Consider the following 22,389-nt stretch of genomic DNA (forward strand, 5'->3'; position numbering starts at 1 on the left):
ATCCCTTTGGTAAATATTTGTCTAAGAATAAATAACATTACAATACAATCTTTAATCAGAATCACTGCTAAATAGTGCCTCTGGAGAAAGATTTCAACAAGATTATGAAAGTAAAATTGTTAGAAGTTCTCCCAAGATTAGATTAAAAATGAGAATATAATAATTTATCATATTCATAAAGATGACAAATGGTTTCATTTTAAGGAGAATCTGACACATCATTATTCCACAGTAATGTGATCCAATTGCTTTCCTCAGTGGGGCAAACATACAGGCTAGAAGATTGATGAATGAATTTTTTTTTAATATAACTATTTCATAAACTTAAACTTGCATGGCAAAAGAAAAGATGAGTATGATTCAGAGTAATGACTCAGAGAAACCTGGAAATAATTTTTATATTTTCTAACAAGTTAAAATGCTGTTCTCTGCAAGGATCTTTACTGCTGTATTATAACTGCAACTTGAATGCATAATCAATGAAAGTATCCCCTCCTTATAACATACATGATTCCTACTCAAGTATTTTAATACAAAATCTCATCTGTGCACAGAGTCCCACTGTTTAGGACTGGGGAGAAGCTCTGTGATGAGAAAATGAAAACCTTATCTCCTGGAGCTCCTGGTGTTTTGGCAGTAGAGAGGTGAGAAAAAGCCTCCTGGTATTTTTGAGCACCTCTTCTCTAATGCCAATGTAAGAGAATAGAAACTGCCTCCTCTACCATAAGGTGGTGGTGGGGGGGTGGGGTGGAGATTGGCTGGGACAGGAGGTATAGGAAGATACTTTCTTCTCTGGAGCATTTTTCTTTAAATATTGGTTGTTATCCTAGACATCTGCAGATCCATCCACTTTTTTCTTGGCAAGCAAATCCGTGTTCTTTTGCCTTGAACGCTCTGCAGACTGTGGTCACAGGGACAAGAAGGAAGATGAGTCACTGCAACCTTGACATTAAAGATGGGAGTTTTTTTTTTTTTTTTTTTTTAGCATTTGGATGCTTTCTTTTTTTATTCCCATTAAGTGCCTCCTTGGAAAGAATGACTTGGAACATGGTATTTAATTATTAATGAACAACGCAGCAGAACAGCTATAGGTTAAGAGACAAGTGTTTTTTATTTTTAATTATCCTTCACAGTTTCAACTCACTAAATGTCCATTGATACAACCTGAAAATTGTGATAGCTAACTTTACACTTTATAAAAGGAATATTTGCTAAATTTCAATCTAAAATATTATGGACATTCCTTAAATGTTGTTTAGCTATCCAGACAAATAATAGTGACACTTGAGTGGTGATACTGTTCACCATTATATATCATTATATTATGTTCAGGTGATACTTTTATGAAAGCAAAGCAAATTCATTTTATTTTTAACAATCCATAGTTAACCTCTTTCTGGTTCCACTTGCATTTATGCATAGACACCGTATTAAACTAACAATCAACAAAGCTACAACCAAAAATAATAGACAACAATCAATCAGACACCTGATATTTTCTGGACAGAGCCAAATTATTTCCTTGTGTGATGAACCCATTGTTGATTCATTGTAGATATCAGAAGAAACAAGGCAAACATAAGCCAGATGTCAGAGGATGAGTTGTTATAGGATTGGCAAAATAATAATAATAATAAAATTATTTTGCTTGCTGATCAAGGAAACTTTGGGTATAGGTATGATTTGCAGAGATATGAGACAGTTATGCAAGGTGAGGGTGGGTTTAAATGGATACATTTAACTTGTTAGATACAATATGGACCCTCATGTAAAATTCCTCAGAGAAGAATTTCAGAATGTAAGAAATTTACTCCAGTTCTCTTAGCTCCCAGCTGCATTCCCACCATTCTGTATTCTCCTTTGCATATTAGGGGACTCCAGCAGTGCTGGCAGTAGTTTTCGAAGAGCGGAAGAAGGCATTTTTTTTTAGAGAATTTATTTATACCCAAAGGCATGCTATAGAGTAGACATAATTTGTTTCAGGATTTTGTAAGTTTACCTTGTTTAGTCAATAAAAATTATGACTGCATTTCTGCTTTTGTGCATTTTAACTATGTAAGAAATTACACAAAGGTTCTTGAAACTCTGCAATGTCATTAAAAAGGTTTAAGAGGGAACTATAGACCACTACAAAGAGAAGAAGAAAAGCCTAGAAGGTGCTTTTATAACTTCATATCTTAACTAGAGTGTTTGCTGGTTAGCTGAAAACTACTTTACACATGTGAGTATAGCCCAAAATGCAGTAGCATTCAAGAAAGTGGAAATAAATCAGTTGATTATCAATATTTCAATAGTAATCTGAAAAAAATATATATTTGACATCATTTATTCCAATATCCAAAGACAAGAATGGAATTTTCTATGAAAGTTGAGGTTTACACATTAACAAAATTGTTGTTTTTCCTGACAAATAAATGGAACTAAAAGTATGGGAGATGCCAAGTCAATGCTCTCCTACTCCAATGACATACTTCTCTGTGTTTTAAATTAAGCTTTCTGTAGGGAGTCCTTGCACCTCAAGTACTGACTTTATTATGGAGGGGCCATTTCACCATGGCAAATAGTATTAGGAGGCAATGCATTTGTATGCCATGATCAATTTTTAAGCAAAGTAAAAGTTCTATAATTTAGAAATGGCTTCTAGTTTTGTGTGTGTGTGTTATAGTTTTCTTTGTATTTAAAAGGAGATTTTTGCTTCTTGCCATGGTGGAGTATCAGAAACTGGATTTACTTTCCTGTTATAAAATATAAGAAATCTGGGCAAAAGATATGAAATCGTAGATATAGATATCGGAAAATAAGCATAGCAGGACTGTGATCCTTGAGAAAGAGAAAAATAAAAATACTAGGTGAACCTTCAATAGCCCCTGACTTTATTCCCAAAGGCACACTCTGGAGACATAGCCAGGCCAAGTGGAGTAGGGTGGTTCCACTGAATAAAGGACACAGAGATTGGATGTGACATTGAGGTGAATGGAAATAGCAGGCGAGGCTCCAGACATGAAATGGCACTATAGGACGAGTTCCAGAATTTTGTATTGAGGTCTTCGAAGAGCTTGGCATCGTTGCTAAATATGAAGTATGCATGTATAGGTTAACATGCTTTGAAGTTGGACAAAGAGTGAGTCTTGAGGTTTTGCTGAATATGAAGATATACATCTCACCCAAAGATGGGCTAGATCTCAAAAAGCCCTGGCACAAAAGCAACTGGGGACCTGTGAGATGAGTAGATCTCAGAGCTGGCATGCTTTGGAGTTCTAACTAGTCATGGTGGAGAGTCTCATCTGTCACTCATTGAATTCAGTAGAGATGCCAGAATAGAATAACAAACTATAACAGTGGGGCTAAATCCTTCCTAGGGTAAGACTACCATTTACCCACCCCAACAAAGATCATTCACAAGCCCTGAAAGGATTAAAATGAACCATGAGTAACTTAACTGGCTACCCAATTAGTTTGATTTCACAGAAATTTCTACCAATAATACAAAAATTAGCTGGGCGTGGTGGCACACACCTGTAGTCCCAGCTACTCAAGAGGCTGAGGCAGGAGAATCACTTGAACCCAGGAGGCAGAGGTTGAAGTGAGATGAGATTGCAACACTGCAATCCAGCCTAGCTGATAGAGACACTATCTAAAAAATAAATAAATAAATAATGATAATAATAATAATAATAATAATAATCAGTGTTTTTCTTTCTTAGAAACACCTGCCTATTACTGGATTTGGGGTTGATAGTTGGCCCTACAACCTTAGGTTTCCAAAGGGTTAAAAAAAATTGTAATTGGAATTTTATTCAGATATTTTTATTTTGCTAAGTGTGGGAGCAATGCTCCTTCTGGTACTTCATATCCTGAACTAAACTGGAAACCTCAGTACTCTTTTAATAATTAGAATTCATAATATACTTTTATATTTTATAATTTCCATCCTATTAAAAACTGGTAGAATTGGCATACATTTCTTGTTAGAGATGCATGTAACTCCAAGGAACTCTTTTCTCTGCCACTTAAAATATGAAATTTAATTTGCATTTCCTAATTGGTCTAGCCTATATAAGAATCAGTTTTATTCTTCATTTATAGTTCTGTACTCTCCATTTTGATGAGCTCTATTTGTTTGGAAATTGATTCCTTTGAATTTTCTAGGTAGACAACCACATCATCTGTAAATAGGAACAGCATGCCATCTTAGATCCAATATTAAAATTTACTCTTTTTTTTCCTTGTTTTTGTACTGATTAGTATCTCTACCACAATGGTGAATGCTTATATTGATTTAGGAATAATTGCATTTTGGAATGCTCCTACTATTTTGATATCAAGCATAATATTTTTTATTGGTTTCTGATAGCTAATCTTTATTATTTTAAGCAGTTTTCTTTCCATTCCCAGTTTTAAAAATCATGAACAAATGTTGCAATTTATAAAATGCTCCCACCTTACTTCGAGTTAAATACACCACTTTGTTCCTTTAGATTACACTAAAAATATACACTGAAAAAAAATTCCGGTGTTGAACAATTCTTACAACCTGAGGATAATCTTATGTGGACATAATATCCTTTTAATTCATGGTGGCCTGTGCTATTCCTGTTCTGCCTAGAAGCTGAGAAAACGAGAGTCATATAACAAAGGTACATTCTGTACCCTGGAATAGTTTCCTAAGATAGGAGTTCTCTGTGTTCTGTGCTCTCTGCAACATGCTCTTCCCACAGCCATCAGAACTATGTCAACTAGAAGGAAGAAGCAGCTCCAGCATTCTGCCAATTCCTGGTAAGATCCCCACATCCTCATACCTCTGCTGCCTCCCTCCCAATTTAAATAGCTCCACTGCTGCAATCCATATCCATGATCATTAGGACTGGTTCCTCATTCTTTTTTATTCTTGTTTACATTGATTATCTGCCAGGTCGTCATGTGTACTTTCTTCTAAAATGAGTCTGTACATCCTCACACCCCTCTTCTCTTCACTCCCTGCTAAGCATATCAAACTGTCACTGAAATATCAGGGGTTCTCAGCCTAGGTCGCATTGCCAGGGAAGAAGCCTTTATTCCAGTGCTGCAGCCAATGAGAATGGGAGATCAGTCTTAAATACATCTCCCTGAACCAACTAAAATTAGGGGTTTATATAGTAAGGAAGGCGGGAAAATAGGAATTAAGGAGGAGCAAGGAAGGAATCCTGATGGATAATGGGTCTGGTGTCACATTGTCTGGATACAGCTATCTGATAAATTTCAACTCCTTGCCTGAGGAAGGAATTCAGGTAAGGCAAATGTAAGTTTTAAGTTTTAAGAATATGGTTATTCAAAAAAACATAAATAAAAGTTCAGTGGAACAATTGGGCTGGTTTCAAAACCATGTATTTTGCCTTCTGTAACTAATAATCAATAAAATAATTCTCTATGGCCTTATCTTCTTCTCTAGATGTTTTCAATGGAGTACTCTAAATAAAACCTAACTATACCCTCTAATAACACTGCTTTGCTTATAGATGTCTTACATGGTGGCTGATTTATCTCTTACTATTGTTGGGGACTCATACTGGACTAGATATTTCCTCTTAGCTCCTTTCATCACTGTCATTCTTTCTAAAAGCTCACTGCTTGGAAGTCCATTCCAGTAGTATATGTCTCAGTTTTCACAGACTGCTCTCCATTCATGCTTTAGTCAATCTGAGAGCTTACCTGGAGTCTCCCTCGTTTTGTGAAGATTTTAGCTTCTAAACCCTACTCAAAATTATCTCATAGTTTTTCTGTGATCTCAGGATCCATTTAGATAATACATTCATTCAGTACCCAAAGCTCTTCAATCTTTGATATTTTTTTTTTACTATAATAATCTTGACTTCCATCGCATATTAGCTTCTTACTGCCAAGTTCATATTGAATGCTATGTTATAACCAGTGATTGTACTCCATCTGTAAAATATTCAACACCCCAATGTTTTCTGTTCTAGTTTACTGCCTCAATGACTCTTACTAATAATATTTTAACTTCATTTTGATCTATACTTAATTGGCCATCATTCCATTGCACATACTTTGAAATCTTTTGGCCCTGCCTTTCTTGGTTGGACATACCTAGTATATGACTATATTAATATCCCTGGTTGAATTACATCTTGCTTCCTACTGCAGGGGAGAATATAGTTTAAAAATCACAACTGTGATGTTTGGTTTCACTTTAAATTTACGACCCTTGAATTCAAGTGATCTTGTAAGTCTTTCCAGAAACCAATCTAATTTTCTCTCTTCTTTCACTCTTCTGCTCATCTAGATGGCTAAATTATAGGTATGTTAAACAACAACTTTACCTACCTTGTCTATTCCATCCCTTCCATATACTTCTCCCCCGCCCTTGCTTTATTTTTCCCCTAGAATATTTATTTATTTAGACAGAGTCTTGCTCTGCTGCCATGGCTGGAGCGAAGTGGTGCGGTTTCAGCTCACTGCAACCTCTGCCTCCCGGGTTCAAGTAGTTCTTGTGCCTCAGCCTCTTGAGTGGTTGGGATTACAGGAGCCTACCACCACACCCAGCTAATTTTTGGATTTTTGATAGAGATAAGGTTTCACCATGTTGGCTAGGCTAGTCTCAAACTCCCGGCCTCAAGTGATCTACCTGCATCAGCCTCCCAAAGTGCTGAGATTACAGGTGTGAGCCACCACACTTGGTCTATTTTTCTCCTAGTATCTGAGTTCCTAGTATTTTTTCCTTTTTTTATTTTTCTTTCTATCTCTATCTGATGTTCTAGTAGTTGGTTTTTTTTTTTTCAACTTTTTCCCCATCTTCAAATTGTATTACAGATTCTATTATATCAAGAAGTTTGTGTATTTTGTTCATTATTGAATCCTCTCTTCCTAGGATAGTCCTGGCATAAAGGGTTGGCACTGAACTGTATGTTGGATAAACAGAAAGTGAATTCTTTCTTTGAAAACAAGTCTGTTAATTTTTCCAGAACTGATGTTTTTGTAGGGGGTTCGATTCTTTTATTAAAATATTGGCAAGATTTAATAAGATTGTGAATATACAAAAACACTTTGTGGGTCATGTCATTCTATATATATGTAAGTTAAAATTAATGCTCATTTTTAAAAATCAGATACAAACCATTAATTGACTAATAAGATACTCTCTTAGATGTGGAAATATTAATCCTGGGGTCTGCTTGTCCTTCTAAGCATGAAAAGGCCCAAGTTCCTCAAAGAGAATAATGTGTGTTGTTTTCTAAAATGTTCCATATAAAGCTTTATTTTAATTTTCTTTTATTTTTTACTTTTACCTCTAAGACTTTGTGGGAAAATTGAAGGTCCTTATCTCCATCCTAATATTTCCCCTCATTTCTCTTCAGCACAAACAATACCATGTACCACATGTTTAATTACAGTCTTGGAGAATAAAAGAGCCTTAGGTGGAAGTCAGATTCTGGCCTTTCTGTGCTTTGGAGGTTAATAACTGATCTGGCACAGTCCTGGTGAATTAGAGAAATTCTAAAACAGTTTAACCAATGAATGACCCCTCTAAATCATCTGTGAGATTTAATCATACAGTCTCTGGAATCTAGTTGATGAAATTATCCTATCATCATCATTACTGCGGTTGGATGAACAACTACTTTAAGGGCTAGAGGAATGGTGGGAATAAACAAAAATCTAAGAGTAATTGCTTTTTTAGAAACCCCAAAAGAACAGGTGCCATTTAATTGGACTGTCCTAGGCATGTCAAGGAGCAAATTTAGTGCTGACATGTTATAGTATCAAGAATTATTGAAACAGTTTTCTTTGGCCAATAAACCAGGTTCCCTGTTTAAAAATTTTTTCTTTCTTTGGTATAGCATCCATAGTAAAACAATCTTCTGAACTAATTGTTCACCTGTGGCTAAGTGAAGTTTTGCAAGGATTTGAGAAAAATTTCTCTCACTGAAAATCAATCACTTCCTACTGAAGTTAATATCTAACCCAATAGATTAGAACATTATCTGTAAGCCAAGATAAATTAATTTGTTTTTCATAATGTATGGACAAATTAATCTCATTAAAAGTAATTGCAAATAGAATGTATTAATGAGGTCTATAATTTTTAACTTCTCTAAAAAAAAGCAAGATTTTCAATACTGATTCCACTGCTTATGACCTGTGATCACAAGTAACTATATTAATTTCGCTCTGCTTTTATTTTACTCACACACAAAATAGGGCTAACATGGAGATTGTTTTGAAGATTAGTCTATTTTTGCCATCTTTTTAAGTACTTCAGTTGTCAACAAAATTACCTTATCTTTATTCATCCCCACTCAAAAAAAAAAAAAAACCAAGCTGTCAAGAAAATTAATGGATGTCATGATTGCCACATCCAATGATTTCCTGCCTTCACTCTCTTGAGATGCCTTCACTATTTGGTAGTTTATTCTTCTTTTAATCAAGAAATTACTTTCCTTGGCTTCTTTGATAATTTTATCTTCCATCTTTCTTCTGACTCCACGAGAGCTCTTTTCTCTCTTTAAATGCAATAATTGTTAATGTTTCCTGGTCATTTATTTTTGTCTCATTTAACACACTTGTCCACGCCAGATATTACCTGTATGGTGGTGACCCAAAATTGTTACCTCTATGTTCATCTCTCTTCTAGATTAATCCAGATATCCTACAGACATTAAAGTTATCATATATCCCAAATTCCAAATTACTTTTATCCCCTTATATCACAAATGTCCTAAACTGAAAGCCTTTAGTTATTTTCTAATTGCCATCACAACTACCATCACCATCATTATCACTGTCAGAAATGTAATATCCACCTGATATTGAATGTTCACTGTAATCCAGCGTTCATTAAAGAATTTGGGAATGCCATCTTATTTAATCATCCAAACACTCCAGGTAGCAATATAAGAAAACGATGGTCAGTGAGGTTAAAGCAATCGCCTATAGTGCTATTGTTATCAGGTGGCAAAGCTGAAATTGTATCATCATTCCATTTGATACCCAAGGCTATGACTTTAACTAATACTCTTTATTATCTCTCTCACTGTAATTCATCATTTTCAATCACTTCCTAAGGACACCTAGTTATATCTCAAGTCTGCCTGAAACTTGTCTCATCTGCTTATTATCCTCCTAGTTCAGATTTTTATTATCTCACTTCTAAGCCAATTTAAGACAAACTTTAGCCAACTCATTTAAATTAAAAAGAAAGAAATTCCTTGCTTTTTGAGAAGGCAACACTTTTGTTAATCTTTATTTTTATTCTCTTAAGATATTCCTTAGTTTCAAGTGTATATGTGCATGTTTGTTATTTAGGTAAACTGCCTGTTGTAGAGGTTTGGCTACAGAATATTTTGTTATTTACATGGTAAGCATAGTACCCAATAGGTAGTTTTTCGATCTCAGCCTTCTGTTACCCTCCCACCTTGAATTGACCCTGATGTCTATTGTTTTCTTCTTTGTGTCTATTTCTACTCAATGCTTAGCTCCTACTTATAGATGGGAATATGTGGCACTTGGTTTTCTGTTCCTGCATTAGTTCACTTAAGATAATGTCCTTCAGCTCCATCCATGTTGCTGCAAAAATGTAATCTCATTCTTTTATTTTATGGCTTTGCAGTATTCCATGGTGTACATGTTCCACATTTTCTTTATCTGGTATACTGTTGGTGGACATTTAGGTTAATTTCACATATTTGCTATTGTTAATAGTGCTGTGATGAACATACATGTGCACTTTTTACGGTAGAATGATGTATTAGTCTGTTTTCACACTGCTGATAAAGATATACCCAAGACTGGGTAATTTATAAAAGGAAGAAGTTTGTTGGACTTATAGTTCCACATGGCTGGGGAGGTCTGACAATCATGGTGGAAGGCAAGAAAGAGAAAGTCACATTTTATGTGGATGGCAGCAGGCAAAGACAGCTTGTGCAGGGAAACTCCCATTTTTAAAACCATCAGATCTCATGAGACTTATTAATTATCATGAGAACAGCACAGTAAAGACCCATTCCTAAGATTCAATTATGTCCCACTGGATTTCTGCCACAGCAAATGGGAAATGGAAGGTACAGGATGAGATTTGGGTGGAGACAGAGAGCCAAACCATATCAAATGGTTTATATCCCTTTGAGTATATACCCAATAATGGGATTACCAGGTTGAATGGCAATTCTGTTTTAAGTTATTTGAGAGATGACCAAACGGCTTTCCACAATGGCTGAACTGATTTACACTCCCACTAGTAGTGGGTATTCCCTTTTCTCCACAACCCCACAAGCACCTGTTATTTTTTGACTTTTTAATAATAGTCATTCTGACTGGTGTGAGATAGTATCTCCTTGCAGTTTTGATTTGCATTTCTCTAACAAGTAATGATATTGAGCATATTTTCATATGCTTATTGGTCCTGTGCATATCTTTTTTTAAAAAGTGTGTTTACGTCCTCTGCCCACTTTTTAGTGGTTTTTTTTTTCCTTTTGCTTGTAAATTTGTTTAAGTTCCTTAGTTATCAGACTTTTCTTAGATGTATAGTTTGCAAATATTTTCTCCTATTCTATGAGTTGTCTGTTTACCCTACTGATGATTTCTTTTTTCTCTGCAGAAGGTCTCTAGTTTAATTAGGTTCCATTTGTGAAGTTTTGTTTCTGTTGCCATTACTTTTGGCATCTTTGTCATAAGATTGTTGCTTGTTCCTATGGCCAAAATGGCATTTTCTTGGTTTTCTTCCAGGGTTTTTATAGTCTTAAGTTTTACATTTAAGTCTGTGTTTTGAGATGGAGTCTCACTCTATTACCCAGGCTGGAGTGCAGTAGCACAATCTCGGCTCACTGCAACCTCCACCTCCCAGGTTCCAGTGATTCTCCTGCCTCAGTCTCCTGAATAACCAAGATTACAGGCATGCACCACCACACCAGGCTAATTTTTGTAATTTTAGTAGAGATGGGGTTTCACCATGTTTGCCAGGCTGGTCTTGAACTCCTGACCTCAGGTGATCCACCCATCTCAGCCTTCCAGTGTGCTGGGATTACAAGCATGAGCCACTGCATCTGGCCTACATTTAAGTCTTTACTATATCTTGAGTTGATTTGTATGTGGTTTTAGGAGGAGTTCAGTTTTGGTCTTCCGCATAGGGTTAGCCAGTTATCACAGTGACATTTATTGAATAGGGAGTACTTTCTTGTTATTGTTGAATTTTTTAAGGAACAGATGGTTGTAGGTGTATGGCTATTTCTGGGCTTTCTATTCCAGTCCATTGGTCTATATGTTTGTTAAAGTACGAGTATCATACTATTTTGGTTATTATAGTCTTGTAATATAAAGTTGGGTGATATGATGCTTCCAGCATTGTTCATTTTGCTTTATGATTGCCTTAGCTCTTTGGGCTCTTTTTGGGCTCCCTATCATTTTAGAATATTTTTATCGAATTCTGCAAAAAATGTCATTGGTAGTTTGATAGGAATAGCATTGAATCTGTAAATTGCTTTGGAAAAGACTGGTCATTTTAACAATATTGATTCTTCTTGTACCTGAGCATAGAAAGTTTTTCCATCTGTTTGTGTTGTCTCTGATTTCCTTCAGCAGTGTTTTGTAATTCTTGTTGTAGAGATCTTCTTTCATGTTAACCTTGAAAAGTCTGATGACTACGTGTCTTGGGAATGTTCACCTTGTATATTATTTTTCAGGGTCTGTCTGCATTTTCTGAATTTAAATGTTGGCCTTTCTAGCAAGGTCATGGAAATTTTCATGAACAATATTCTTAAATATGTTTTCCAAGTTTCTTTCTTTCTCTCTCTTTCAGAAATGCCAATGAATTGGAGATTTGGTCTCTTTATATAATCTCATGTTTCTTGGAGGTTTCGTTCAGTCTTTTTTCTTTGTTTTTGTCTGACTGAAATGATTTGAAAAATTGGGTCCTCAAGCTCTTAAATTCTTTCCTTATCTTGGTCTATTGTGCTGTTAATACTTGCAATTGTATTATGAAATTCTTTTCATGAGTTTCCCAACTCTATCGAATCAGTTTGGTTCTTTCTTGAAATGGTTATTTCATCTTTCAGCTCCTGTATAGGTTTTCTGGTCTCCGTAGATTCCTTGAATTAGGTGACTTTCTGCTGAATCATGATGATCTTCATTTCTATCTCGATTCTGAATTCCATGTCTATCATGTCAGCCATTTCATTTAGGACTATTGCTGGAGAATTAGTGTGGTCATTTGGAGATAAAAAGGCACTCTGGCTTTTTACTCCAGAATTCTTGCACTGGTTCTTTCTCATCTGTATGGGCTGATGTTCGTTTAAACTTTGAAGTTGCTATCCTTTGGTTGGGTTTTTTTTTTTTTTTTTTAACTTTGATACTAAAAGTGTGGAATACTTCACAAATTTGCATGGCATCTTTGCACAGGGACCATGCTAATCTTCTCTGTATTATTCCAATTTTAGTATATGTGCTAGTGAAGTAAGCGCAAATATTTTTTTAATTTTAGTTTTACTTTATGTATGTGATGCATGTGGCTCATTATATTGAGAGAATTAAGAGGCAATGATATAATTTGTCAAAAATGGAAAATAGCCTCAATCATGATTTGCTATTATGATGTCAATGTTAAAAATGTGGCATACACCTTTTATTGAATTAATTTGATTCTATTAGATTAGTAAATCAGGTAAAATAAATCTAATTGGGATGCAAGTGTCTGTACTTCTAATGAGGAAAAATATGCTGAATATAATCCAGGGTAAGTCATTAACTTTTCATATTATTCCATTACAATTTTATGTTATTTTATTTTTATAGATTTGGAAGTTACAAACACAGTTTTGTTACATGGCTATATGGGATAATTGTGATGCCTGAGATTTTAATGTAACATTGAACTCTTTAGATAATTTATTATCCTTAACCACCCTCCCATGTTTCGGAGTCTCTGATGTCTATTAGTCCACTCTCTGTGTACACATGTAAACATTATTTAGCTCCAATTTATAAGTGAGAATATCTGGTATTTGACTTTCTGTTTCTGAGTTATCTCACTGAAGATAATGGCCTCCATTTCCATTCATGTTACCGCAGATGACATGATTTCATTTTTTTATGGATGATTAGTATTCCATGGGGTGTGTGTGTGTGTGCCTATTACATTTTTTTAATCATTAATTAATGAGCACTTAGGATGATTCCATATCTTTGCATTTTTAATATTGCTGTAATATATGAGTGCAAATATCTTTTGGATATAATGATTTATTTTTCTTTGGGTATATATTCAGTAGAGGAATTGCTGGATTGAATGGTAGTTCTGTTTTTAGTTCTTTGAGAAATTTCCATACTGTTTTAATGGAGATTGTATTCATCTACATTCATCTACATTCTCAGCAATGGTGTATGTTCTGCTTTCTTTGCATCCTCACTAACATTTGTTATTATTATTATTATTATTATTTACATTTTATTATGAGCCATTCTGACTAGTGTAAAATGCTACTTTATTGTGGTTTTAAGTTGCATTTCTCTGATGATAAGTGACGTGGAACACTTTTTCATATGCCTGTTGGCTTCTTGTATATCTTCCTTTGATAATTGACTGTTCATGTTCTTTGCCCAACTTTTAAAGATTATTTGCTTTTTCCTTTTGAGATGTTCAAGTTCCTTGAAGATTCTGGATATTAGTCTTTTGCTGAATGCATAGGTTGCAATTATTTTCTCATATGCTGTAAGTTCTCTGTACACTCTGTTAATTATTTCTTTTATTCTGCAGGAGATTTTAGTTTAAAATTTCATTTGTTTATTTTTGTTTTTGTTATATTTGCTTTTGAGATCTTGGTTATGATTTATTTGCCTGGGCCAATGTCCAGAAGAGGTGTTTTTAGGTTTTCTTCTAGGATTTTTATAGTTTCAGGCCTTATGTTTAAGTCTTTACTCCAGTTTGAGTTAATTTTTGTGTATGGTGAGTGATAGCAGTTCAGTTTCATTCTTCTGTATGGGCCTGTCAAATTTTTCCAGCATCATTTATTGTATAGGGTATCCTTTTCTTAGTGTATGTTTTTGTGGACTTTGTCAAAGGTCAGTTGGCTGTAGGTGTGTGGCTTTTCTTGGTAATTTTTTTATGCTAAAGATGTTGACTAAATCACATGCAAAACATCAATGTTTATAGCATGAGTCAATGTAATTAATATGTAACAGAGCCTTCCTATTCAAAGTAATGCTTTTCAAAACTATCTAATAAGCCAGGTTCACAGTAACTAGTATCTGTTGAGGACTGAAATAGTATCAAAAATTGTTCTAAGCACTTTATATTAATCAAATTAAATTCTCATACCAACCCCAATCTGCAAATAAGAATTTAAGGCACACAGAAGTGAAGTGATTTGCTCACAAAGCCAACATTTAATGCCTGACAGTCTAGCTCCAAAGCCAAAGTCTTAAATTATCTAGTCCATAAACACATTTTTAATAGAAAGAATCAAGAAACATCTAATATATCCGTAGTAATTACTATTGCACATTGTTTTTTATTTATCATTATGGTTGATATGGTTTAAAACACAGGGTTGATAGTATGCAATTTGAGCAATCATGTAACTGGGTCTTATACTAACCTAACACATTACTAATAGAGACCTCTTATATTACAAACTTAATGACAAAGAAAAAAATGTGTGCTCATTTAAATGCAGGTGTAATTCAAATACCAGACCCTCTATGAAGAAGTGCTGCTAATGCTATTTCAGCAAAACAATGGAGAACAGATCAACAAACAAACTTATTTAAATGTGATACTTTCCAATATCTTAATGACTGATTCACAGATGATTTTCTCCCCTAGTTGCAAAAGAAAGCGCTAATTTTTCCCCAGGGGAAAACCATTCATAAGATATTACCTTGGACAATGGGTTAAAACTGAAGCATTCAGCCTTCTGAGATTATCAAACAGTGAAATGAACTGGTATACCTGCCCTCCATAAATGGTTTCAACCTCCTAGACCCTTAACCAATTGTGTTGTAAAGTGTAGTGTAGTAATAGTTACTGCAGATAATTTTTTCAAGGAAAATGGTCAAAGTACCTAGAAATTCAAACAAGTTAATATAGCTTGACTTTATTTCATTTTAATTAGTATTGCCCTGTGTTTTTCTTCCTTTTTCATTTTTCAAAGTTTATTTTTTTCTACCTTATCAGGAACATTTTGTTAGAGACCTACTTATTTTTCCTTTTTTAAATTTGTGGAGTATAATTAGAATTCCTCTTGTAATTCTAGTTCTTAGTCTTAAAGAGAAACAGATAGTCCAGATGCCAGGTAATCTATGTGCTTTATGTGATTCCTTGAGTGCCTCCTTTATTCCTCACTTTAATAAAATCTTAGTTGTTTTACATGATCTCATTTGCATTCTGCAGTCTTATTAGCATTCATCATAATCACAGAGATAAATCACCAAGATAAATCATCCCTTATTTCTTAGGTGCTTCATCAGTTTCCTGCTTCATCTCACAGAACTTTTACAGAACAAGAAAGCTTGTAAAAAGATTATCTTTCTTCTGTGAAGTCTCATTATATCTAAAATATTGTGAGCCTAATTATTTTAAGTTTTGGGGTTTCAAAGAACATGAAGAAATGTCTTTTCTTCATATCTTATTATGGGCAATCTTATGACATATCATTCTTAGACAATAATCTCAAAGTAAGAGGGGACATTTTGGATATAAAATGTTAGCTGAAAAATTAAAAAAGTGATTGTTGAAAGATGAAGCACAATCAATAACACTTGTCTAAGAGAATGCACTAATTTGATTTTCCTTGCAGAACTGCGATACTGTCTTGATTCAATCGATAGTTTCTTAAATGAGGGTTTTGTTACAGAATTTCTTAAAGTTCCCAACCAGTATGTGGGAATGATATTGAGCATTACTGAATAAATTTTCTTTTTAAAAATGATATATTACTTTCAAGAAAGAACTTAGACTTGGAGGTTAGATTAAGTTTTAAACGAAAAAAATGTTCAATTAGAATATCTTTTTTATAAAATTTAGTTAGCATACACATCTCAATATGCAGAGACCAAAATCTGAACATACACTTTGAGGAGAATTATAATAAACAGTATTGAGTGCATGCAGCATAATAATGACAAAACTGTTGCTAGAAATGAGGATGTCATTGAAAGTGTTATGTATTGTAGCAAACATTTCTAAAATGAAAACAATCTTAAAATTCATATCCTCAAAGCAGTGGCATCAACCATTACAGACATTATAATAGCAACATATGCAATGCAGTGTAATATGTTATCTATTCATGATGTTTCCTCAGTGGCTTCAGGAAAAACAGTTTAAAATGGCTTTGTTTTGATTCTCATCTAAGTGGCTGTGAGTTCTAACCTAATTTTTTACCTATTTGACTTTATGGCATAATGGAGACAGTTCAATTTCAGACCTCTGAACATGGAGTACTGATGAGAGCCAGTTAATCAAAACAGTGCTTGGGCAAAGCTGTACACAGCAAACAATTTCATGATTTCATTATTTTCATTGTTTTCCATTTTAAGCAATATAAGATAGACATAAATGGACTAAATGAAAATCAAGAGATTACAAGGAACTACAAATAGAATTACCATTTGATCCAGCAGTCTCATTACAGAGTATATACTCAAAGGAAAATAAATCATTCTACCAAAAAGACACCTGTTCTCAAATGTTTATTGCTGTAGTATTCACAATAGAAAAGACATGGAATCAACCTAGGTGCCCATCAGTGGTGGACTGGATAAAGAAAATGTGGTCACCATGGGATACTACACAGCCATAAAAATGGAAACCATGTCCTTTTCAGCAACTTGGATGCAGCTGGAGGCCATTAGCCTAAGTAAATTAACACTGAAACAGAATATCAAATACTGCACGTTACCACTTATAAGTGGGAGCTAAACGGTGGGTACACATGAACACCAAGATGGGAACAACAGACACAGAGACTCCAAAAGTGGGGAGGAAAGGAAGAGAGGAAGGGTTGAAAAACTACCTATTGTACCTACTGGATGTTGAAAAGCTACCTATTTGGGTGACAGGTTCAACTAAAACTAAACCTCAGCATCATGCAATGTATACATGTAACAAACGTGCACATGTACCCCCAAATCTAAAAATTTTAAAAATATATTAAAAATAAAGATGCAGAAAACAAAAAAAGTTTGAAAAATTCCAAAAAATTAAGCTTGTATAAATCATCTTAAAGAAATCAGTCCTAAATTTTTATAATATTTATTTCCAATCTTCTAGTTTTCTTCTGCTTCTTTTAAAAAATCTTAATCTTAGTAAAATACACCTAGATTATTTAGCTTTTTTTGTTGTTGTTTACCAACAATGGTAACATACTTTTTCTAGAGTTGATCTATAATACTGTAATTACCTGTAACATATAATTAAATCTATAATATATAAGTAAGTCACAGAACCATTTTTAGAAAAGTTACATCTTCAGTGTTTGGTAAGTGCATCAAATATCATCTCAGCATTCTGTTCCCTATATATACTGTGGGGATGCACATTCATATCATTCAAAGGCAGTATCCCTCTTTTCCTCCACTAGACAATCTTGTATCACCTATGTGAGGGTTTCTTACCTTTGTTGATTCTTAGGTCATTATTATTTTATACGTGGTTCAAAATGTGAGGAAGACAAATCACTAGAACTGTGTATAACGTGAAGTAAATGTATTCAGGAGCAAGGCAGGAAACTCAAGGTTAGAGAAATCCCAATATCAAAAGTGCTTTATTTTTGAACCCAGATCTGTTATATCACTAGACTATAGGTAAAATTTGGAAATATCAAAATATATTTGCAGACATGACACATTGTAGAATGAAACATACAAGTAAGCAAAAAATAAGTAAATGAGACAAAGCAGAAGTGTTCATTATCTTTCACATTTTATAATTCTGAAGTCCAAATAGAAGGATATTACAGTCAGTTTTGCCTTAATTCCCATTTTGAAAACAATTTTGTACCAATATGACTAATGTAGTAGGGAACCATTTGAGCATAACTTGAATTTCATGTTTACTTGTGCATGATTTCATCTGCAAGAAATACTCTGAACCAAAAAACTGCATGTGGCTGAATCCAAGAGATAAAAACACATAAGAAACACACATGTACACACTTCAAACACCTACCAGCTACCTCAGTTCATTGTGCATATTTTGAGCCACACACATCCATATCTGGTGCTGGAAATTTCCATCTGATTTCAGATAACCCTCTTCCATTACTTCACAAAATTTAATAATCTGTAATCTCTCAGATACCCACTTCCAGTCATTCACCAAGTAAAATGTTGTATTTACTGTAGTAGTTATGTATTTTTAAACAATTAAATATGTAAAATTATGCTAAAGTTATTACTTTTTTAAATCATTTTTTATGTATCACAGAGTTGTTTGGTGTTATGCTCCTAAGCCCATTTTTCCTTATGTTCTCTAAAATTTTATTATTGATTTTGCCTAAAGCAGAAATTTTTAGTAGTTCATGTCATGTTGCAGCAGAACTGTTTGCATTTTATGCTGAGTATATAAAAAAACTTGTTTTCTTGTTAAATGTAAATAGATAGTAAAAATAAATTTTAAAAAATAAATTTTAAATTTTAAACTACATAACAATTGGGAACAGAAACATTCACTTTTTAAATTTAGAAACATATTTAAATAAATTTTAGAAACTGGAAGAAATCTCACTAAATAACTCATCTCAATTTTATTTTTTCAATGCTTAAGAAAAAGTGTGGAAAATTGTTGCCTTTAGAATAAACTATTATGAAGACACATTAAAGTCTAGAATAATCAGGCCTATGCTACTACCATGATTTGTACCGTAATATCTGAGTCCTATATATAATTTACTTGTTATGAATCTTTAAATTTAAAAAGAAATTAACATAAATAGGGACAAATACCACGCCATTTTATTCTGTTGGTAAAACATTTGTAGAGTGACAGAAAATGTTGAAGAAGAAAACAGAATACAGGCAAATTGAACCTGCAAGCTTCCAGCAACTTCCAAAATTGGCTGATTTAAACTTAGTTAATGCTGATGTCTCTAAAATATGTTTGCAAAATTTTCATTATTCAACAAGAAACTAGTTAATGCAGATCAAGTTGAAACCTATTAAGTCCTAAAGCATGTTTTAGCACCTCATCAACATTTTATTTATGCAAGGGCTGGAGGTTTGATAGGCAAATTTTATTAGAAAGCTCAGATGCTACAATTTGCATTAATTACAATTTTTGTTTTTTCTGTGAAATTGGTTGTAATTAGGGCCAGGCCTGCTCCCATCTAACAGCTTTCATCTCCCACATACCATATTCATTAATTTTTGCTTTATATATTTTATACTTAATGTTATTTTCTTGCCTACTTTTAATATTCAGCAGATTTTTCCTTTTATTATTATTTAGGGTCCATCTTGAAATAAATACATTTTGTATAATCTAATACCTGATAGAAATATCATATATATTTTCTTGTTTAGTATTTTCTGGGTATAATAGTTGCTATGATTTTTTTCCATTCTTTTATTTTTAATATGTATGTCTTTTTCTCCAAAATATGTCTTCTGTAAGCTTCATATAGTTGGATTCTAATCTCTCTCTCTCTCATCCTCTGTCTCTTTTGCTCAGTAAATTAGCTTACTCCAGTAACATTTACTGTGATTAATAATCTATTTGTATTTTTTCTGCCATCTAGTATTTTTAATTACCATGCTAGTATTATTTATCTACTGGCTGTACAACAAATTATGACAAATTTGGCAGCTAAAAATAATACATATTTATTACCTTATGCTGTGGTATGAATGTTTATATCCCCTCAAATTCAGATGTTGTAATATTAACCCCTAAGATGGCAGTATTAGGAGGGGGGTTCTTTGGGGGGTAATTAGTTCATATAGTAGAACCTTCAAGAATGGAATTCATACCCTTATAAAAGAGACCTGAGAGAGCTAGTTAACTCCCCAAACCACGTATGGACATAGTACAAAGGCAACATCTGTGAGGAAGCAAGCTCTCCTTACCAGACACCAAATCTGCTGCTGCCTTGATCTGGGACTTCCTAGTTCCAGAACAATGAAAAATAAATTTATGTTTTCTCATAAACTACTTAGTTTATGGCAGTTTTTGTAGCAGTCTGAATTAACTAAGATACATTATAATCTGTGGGTCATAAATCCAGGCATATCTTAGTTGAATAAATCTTCTGCTTCAAAAAACTGAATCCAAGTGCTGGCTGCAGCTGTCTGAATACTTGACCTGGAAAGGTTTCACTTCTAAGATCACTCATATGGTTTTTGGTAGTTCCTTAATGGTTGTTAGAGCGGGGGCCTCATTACTTATCTATCTGTTGGTAAGAAGCCCTCCTTCAGTGTCTGGCTACATGGACTGCTTCATAAAGGCAGCTCACAACACATCTTGCTTTACTGGAGTAAGCATGAAAGAAGAGCCAGAGACAGAGAGAGAAAGAGAGAGAGAGACAGAGAGAGAGAGAGAGAGAGAGAAACTGAGACAGGGACAGAGACTGGAGAGAGGGAATAAGCAAGCCAGGTGGAAATTACTATCCTTTATTACTTAATCTTGAATGAAACATCCCATTATTTTTCATATTAGAAGCAAACCACTGAGTGTCAGATAACATCCCATCCCTTGGCATGTTAGAAGCAAACCACTGAGTATCAGCTCGGTTGAATCTGCCTGATAGAATCTAAAATTTTATGTACAATTGTCTCTTGAATATTTGTGTTTCCCAGAAATTTATATTCTGAAACCTTAATCCTCAATGTGGCGGTATTTGGAAGCAATTAGGTCATGAGAGTGGAGCTCTCATGATGGGATTAGTGCCCTCATAAAGAAAAGTCAGAAAAGAATTCACTTCTCTCCTCTCTCTTCCATGGGAGGACAGAACAAGGCTTCCATCTAGAAACTAGGAAGAGAGCCTTCAATAGGAATATAATCAATGCTCACCTTGATCTTGAACTTCCCAGCCTCTAGAACTGTGAGAAATAAATATTTGTTGTTTACAGCACTCAATTTACGGTATTTTTGTTATAGCAGCCTGAACTGAATAAGACAGTTTTAAATAAGAGATTTTGAACAGTTATTATTTAAAACATACTTTTAAAAATTGATTTATTGTGTTATTATAAAAACAATTAAATTTATTTAGAGTAAAAAAGAGACAAATATTAATCACAGAATTAAATATTGAGATTTATTTTACCTAAAAGAATGTTTGATAGTCCAAGAGATTATTTTAAAATATCAGGTCTATTTTTCCAGATTACTGTGGCAACTTGAACATTATTAATTATAGTAGTTGACATTGACATCACATGAAATTTGATTAATCAGAATAAGCTAGCATTTCCTGACTCATAGTTCACCAAAAAGATAAGCTTGAAAAATGTAGATACTACTGAAGTAATTACTTTTGTTGCTAGAAATATCAGTCACAAAGTAAGAGTGGCAAGAGATCATCATTATCAGTTGTCTTGGATAAACAACTCTTTCCTATTCATATTATTTATTGAAAGTCTTTCAAATTGTTTAACCAAATCATTGCTAGAAACACATACATTATTTTTAGCTGATAAGCAGTATAAAATGAACTGATTTTCATTTTATCTGGACTTTAATTGAATGCCTTTAGAATTAATGAGACAATTGTTCATGTAATTATGAAAAAATCTTACTTTCCATGGTATTTTCTGTTTATAAGTTCCCTTTTATTTTTCAAATATAAAGTCAGATGTTGTCTTAATTGATTCTTTCAATAATCTTTTGAAGTGGATGAGGTAGCTATTGTATTTAAAAATTAGTTCTTCCTGTGAAATTAAATTAAAATGAAGTCATTTTTTCTGAAGAAAAATAATTCAAATTCTACTATGTATAACATTTTAAAATTTTCTGTCTTGTAGTTATGATGATTCATTTTAAACTAGTAACCTTTATTGTTCAATCATCCCTGGAGAATTAAGAATATTAACATACAATATCATCCCTCTGCAAAGGTTCCTGTTTGTATCTAGACTTTTTGTTGTTGATGACTGTCAATGTTTCTTTCACATTCTCTAACAACGTACACTTGCTGGGAAAAATAAATCTTGGTACCCCAAACTCATTAAGCCAAAGGGAAAAGTCAAGCTGGGAACTGGGTCACACAAAGCTGCCTCTCTTTCTTGGTTCCTAAATAAGATGGTTACAAGATGAAAAGCTACACACCTCCCTCATATTTTCCCCACAAGGAAATACTTAGTGAGCTCCAAGATATTTACCCTGAAGTGTTTCTGCTAAAATTCACCATGGCAATGTAAATGGATAACCTATCTTTACAGGTGCAGTCGCCCCTCTTCCCACCTGGT

The 22,389-nt window shown here is 33.8% G+C and overlaps 1 non-coding gene across 1 annotated transcript; it reads right to left on the minus strand.

The window, feature by feature from the left end:
- Nucleotides 1-12,342: 12,342 nt before the first annotated feature.
- Nucleotides 12,343-12,449, minus strand: LOC120363396 (U6 spliceosomal RNA). The gene has a single exon (XR_005578952.1). It is a non-coding gene; the product is annotated as a U6 spliceosomal RNA (small nuclear RNA).
- Between the last annotated feature and the right edge of the window lie 9,940 nt (nt 12,450-22,389).

This window comes from Saimiri boliviensis, chromosome 4, assembly GCF_048565385.1.
Source record: "Saimiri boliviensis isolate mSaiBol1 chromosome 4, mSaiBol1.pri, whole genome shotgun sequence".
Classification (NCBI taxonomy): Eukaryota; Metazoa; Chordata; class Mammalia; order Primates; family Cebidae; genus Saimiri; species Saimiri boliviensis.